This window comes from Glycine soja, chromosome 18 (assembly GCF_004193775.1).
Source record: "Glycine soja cultivar W05 chromosome 18, ASM419377v2, whole genome shotgun sequence".
Taxonomy (NCBI): domain Eukaryota; kingdom Viridiplantae; phylum Streptophyta; class Magnoliopsida; order Fabales; family Fabaceae; genus Glycine; species Glycine soja.
The window spans coordinates 30,802,647-30,808,646 of NC_041019.1; positions in this window are offsets into that span (position 1 = coordinate 30,802,647).

The following is a 6,000-nucleotide window of genomic DNA, read 5'->3' on the forward strand; positions in this document are numbered from 1 at the left end:
AGTTGGGTTTTATTTCTTTGCGTTGATAACATTTTGACAGTCTAATTAGAATTGAAAGATTGCATCATAAATATGTGGGGATCTAGAAATTTTCTTTTGTGGGGCCAAAATAATTGTAACTTAGTCTTTTCTATCTTAAATATAAGAAAAATATATATTTTTCTTAAATATATATGAAAATTTTGTTATCTTTAAAATATCTTTTATGTAGTTGACGTGTTTATACTAATGATTCTTTTTTATTTTTGACAACACATTTAGATGAAGGATAAGTGAGAGAATAATTAATTTTAATTAAGATTGATAGAATTAAATTTAGTTAATTAATTTTTTTATTAGTGAAATTTTTTTTCTTCCTATATTTGAGATCGAATAGAATTTCTTTCTACACTCATGAATTGGAAGCCATTGACAGTAGAGGTAACGCTCTAGATGGAAAGGCAGAGAATCGGCTTTTACACAAGGTTATAAATTTAAAATATGGTCAGGGGCTCAGGCCATCAACACAAAATGAAGTTTTCGAAGGATGAATAGTTTGATAACTTTAAAATAATAACACATATTTTAGTAAAACAATAAACATCTATATCTTTTACATGATATATATATATATATAATATAATATAATATAATATAAAAGAAATGATGGAATTACACTGGTGGTATAACTGATAACTATTACATTATTTTTATATCTGTATGTTACCAAAATTTTGTCAAAATTAAACAATAACAAGAAAATAATCAAATGATTTATATTTAAGTATATTTCAGAATATTTATATTACATCGATTTTAATTTATATGATGGGATAACAAATGAATTGTGATTAATATGAAATTTTGTATATATGATATATGTGAAACGAATTTTCAATCCAACACTGAATTTTAAGAAAATATTATTCAGTTGAAAGTTATAAAATAATGATATAATTGTCCAAATTATAGTGTGTAATTTGATTCCTCTTATATATATATATATATATATATATATATATATATATGGTTATCAAACTCTTAATTAATTTCTAAACTCTTACGAGTTTATAAACTCTTGAGTAAACTCTTTCTTTAGTAGACTTTGTGTAGACTCTATAAATAAACTCAATAGACTCTCTGAGTTTACCATCAAATCAGCGAGCCGACAAGTTAAAAAAATTAGATCAAAATATAAGTCATTTTGGATTATTCTCAAATACGAGTTCACGAGTCGAGTTTATGAAATTTTCATAAGTTTACTTGGAGTTATATATATATATGAAAAACATCTATATTAAATAGGGTAGGACGATTATGCCTGCAAAGCTTTTTTTTTTTTTTTTTTTTTTCCCGTTATTCTACATAGCTGCATACATAATTAGGATCCAAATTCCAGACTAATTGAAACAATTCCACGCTAAGCCACGCGCTCCGTTGTTATTGAGAGTTGTATTGTAAGTTGTAATAATATTTTTTTCATTTTCCTCTTAGTATTTTAATAAAATTCTCTCCATTAATATTATATTATCTATTGTGATAAAACGTTCTTAAATATTATATTATTTATTTACCTTAATGAAATATTTGATCATCAAATAAAAATCATGAATTTTAAATTAAAATTAAATTTACCTAAAAATTATAAAATATTTAATTTAAAATAAGCTAATGGTATAATATTGAATTTTTTATTACAATATTATATTATTTATTGCAACAAAAAAATTTCTTCAATGTTATACTATTTATTTATTTATTTATAATTAAATGTTTTATCTTTGAATAAAAAGTTAAATTATAATTACCTAAAAATATATTTGTCTATAAAAAACATTAAAAAATTCATATAAGATGATGTTCTTTTATGTAATTTTATCACGGGTGATCATGTATCTGAATCAATTTCATAATTTACTAAATTATTGATCTAAACTGAAAAATATGAATTGGTTTGGATTATTGGTTCAATTCAGATAAAAGAAATTATAAATTTTATGTGAGTTTGGATTGAATTTCACTTTTGAAAATTTAATCAAATCTAATCTACCCATTACTTAGTATGTTTTACTTTTTTTATGTATATTTTTAACATTTAAAGTTTAGTCTTTTCAGTTCAATCTAATTTAATTGATTTTTATTTTATTTTAAGGCTACTTATAAATTATTATTATAATTATAATATAAGACATGATTTAGTTTTTAATTCTAAATGAAACATGTTTTTATATTAAACTAGTAGTTAAAAAATAGTTTTTGAATTAAATTTATTAAATTGCACACTATTATAATCACTTTTCTAATTTTTTTTCCTAAAAATATTTATTTTTTTAATTTTAATAATAAATTTGATGATGTGATTCAATCCAATTATAATCCAATTATAATGGGATTGATTCATATCAAATTACAAACTTAAACTAGGTAAAATCTAAACTGATTAAAATTGATCAAATCAGATAAAATGTCATAAATTTGATCCAAACTATCCATGTACACTTCTAAATTTTATATTTATTAGTTAATTTAACAACTAATTTTTATCAATTTCTTTAATTCAATAAGTTGTTTTAATAATTGTTTTTGCTAAAAATTAGCTTTTTAATTTTTTTTCTAAGCCAAACATATCCTTAATAGTATTAATTAAATAATGATATGTATATTTTAAATGGATATACAGAAACATGATACATAGAAAATAACTGTTTCTTTCATATGGTACAACTGCAGGGACCTGTCCACACACGTGGTTGTACGACTATCGTTTCCACCTGACTTCTTGTTTGGTTTCGGAACATCTGCTCTTAAGGTAAATAATGTGTATGCCTACATAATATATTTGTTAAATGTGAAAGTTATACTTATTTTGGCATAGGTATATTTGGAAAAGAGGTTAATTCTTTCTTTAGAGGTCTTTTATCCTCTTGATAGATCCTTCGTTATAGGTTCATGTGTTAAACTTCTATCGATATCAAATATTAATCATTGAAACAAATTATATACAAAAGAGTGATGAATTTTGATAATATTGACTCTAATGATAATTCTAATAGTATTTTTATATAGTTCTAATAGAGATTTTGATAATAATTTTGATAGTAATTTTGATAATAATAAGTAGAAATTAGAACAACAAAAGTTTTGAAAAAAAATGGATAGTGAAAAAAATAAGGTTTCAAGGAGAAATGGAGATTGGAAAATGACTTAAACACTAATTGTTTCATTTTTAACTTTCAAATAGTATGTTGCCCACTGGATACGATGCACCTTCATTCTCTCTGGTTCCAATGCTCTAGCATCATTGGAATACTGCATGTATAATAAAACATAAGTTAATACTATGCAATAACAATTATAACAAAATGAAATACGTTTGAATTAAACAATTACCGTTTCCCAATTATTCTTGAAACTTCCTAAAATTATAGTTGATATCCAGTGCATGACGTAGTACACACACTTAGTGCTTACTTTTTGTCTATTACACTAAATACATTATGAAATTTAGATATTCAATGTTAAGTACAAATTAATGTACACAATAATAAAATATAATTAAAATCATTGTTTAAATGACTTACTTTAACAACAATCCACCTACCAGCAGCCTTGGATTTAGTTTGTGGACTCTCGTCAAATTCTTTCAAAGCACTGTTCAATACAAACATGCATGTGTGTTCTACAATTAAAATATTGATGTTTCCAACTAATGGTAATGTACATGTATTGGAAAATATAACTGACCTGTCAATCATTCCTTTCAGGTAGTTGTCTGGCCTATTGTGCAAGGAACAAAACCAGATGACAACATTTTCCTTAGGCAAAATGACGATCATTTGTCAGTGTGCATTGCAGTGGAGAACAATAAGTTTCATTAGTTCAGTTTACCTTACCCATTCAAGTAGGCTCCTAGGTAGACATCCCTCTTTGAATTCTGCATCCAATTCTTAATGTAACTTTCTGATTCATTTGCGATTGCCCATATTTCTGTATGGACTGTGGTTCGAGGAATCCATAGACATTGGCATTCGCCGCTCGCATGCTTGTCTCAATCATATGCCTATTGTTGTTAAAATAATGTAAATTAATATTATGTATGAATTTAAAACAATAAGTTAGCTAATAAATAATAATGTAAAGTGACTTACAGAATCCTTAATTGTATAATAGAGATGCTGAGACATTGAGCACCATGTGCTATTTCAGACAAATCTTCATACTTTATGTACAAGGGGAAGTTGTCATTATGCACCCTAAACATGGTAGCATCCCACATAACTTGCAATGACTTTGGAAAAAGCTGTCGGATGGTCAATGTCATCAAATATAGGGGATCATTGACATTATGATCCGACCTATCTGTAGGTTTCCCCAGTCCCACAACTCTCTGTTTATCCAACACATTTAATTAACATCATTTAATCATAGTGAACCCTTTAATTGGAAAAAATCATTTAATGACAGTGAAATACCTGTTCTGAGAAATGCTTGACAAGATGTGTCGATCAAGAAACGAAGGTGTTAAGTGCCTGCCCCACTAACTGAACCTCTCGAGATGGGTATTGATCCAAAAACTCACAAGCCAAGGATAGACTATTGATAAGCATACTGTAAATCTTGCTATAAATATTTGATTAGGACTTTGTCCTCACATATTAAATGTTACAACTCAATTGATTGATGGTACACTGATCGAGGCCGTACCCGAATCAAATAAACACTAAAAATGCAATATCTAGGAAGTGATCCTAGGTTGTCTCCCAACGAGCAATGGTCAACCAACATTCATAATAGATAGTGATCAAACAGTAATGAATGGGGGGGGGGGGTTGTTTGTTTTTGTAATTTAAACAACAAGCAAATTGTAATTAGAAAATAACAGAATTAAAACATGTTGTTTCCCCTTGATTCACAAGCAAGTCTCTTATCCTAGGTTACAAGGATTTATCCCTAACCAGTTCAACCACTTAATCCAATCCTAAATTAAATTACTAATCGAAAATTAACATAAGGCTGTCATTATGTGATTAAGCAACACATACACCAATTAATCATGAACGAAACTGATCATTAAGCATGAACGTAAATTAAGCGGAGAGACAATTAATCAAGCACTAAGCATGCATGGATTAATAGCAACAAATACAGAGTAATTGGCGAAGAGGAAAAAAACTGATCAATATTCAATAGTAATAACAAAACCTCAAAGAGAGCTGTGCTTGATCCTCAAGAAAAAACAACGTTAGAGACTTAGCCTTCCATTAATCAGCAGAAAATGAAATTGTAGATTGAAGCAGAAACGAAATTGCAGAAAACAAATTTTATTCTACGTGAACAGTATGCATGAACAGTAAAAACTGGAATTCTAAAATCCTAGAATTATTCTTCTCTCGAAAAAACTCCCTAAACTAAAACCCTGGTGCTGTTATATAAGTCCTCAACCCTAAAGCTTACAAATCTATTTTAAGTCCAAGCCCGTAAACGAAATAAAATAAAATCTGGACAAGATAAGATTTGATAAAATAAAATTGTCTGCTCTCTTCAAGTCCAAGCCCAATTCCGGATTCAAGCCCAATTGCTTATAATTCTCCTGAAATTAAATTAAAAACACAAAATTAGTCAAGTAGGCCCAAATGATAAACCTGCATAATTAATTTGACAATTAAGACTAATCAGTAATTAAAATGGTGATAAAAAGGGTTAAGAAATAGGAGAAAATAATGACACATCAAATCCTCCCACACTTAGCCTTTTGTACTCCTGGGCAAAATTAAAAAAAGAAGAAGCAAGGAACAAATCTAGAGACATTAAAGAGAAACAAACACAAAAACAATTACATATTTCTTAATGAATCTCAAGGAATGGGCAACATCCAACATGTAGAGAGTTAAAGAATGAAGACAGTTATGAAAATCATCCAAGCATCTCAAACATGGCAAGATAGTCAATCAGCTCAAGAATTGAATGAAAAGTGATAAAACCTCACAAGATATGCACTCTATCTCTCAAGTGTCTAGGCTG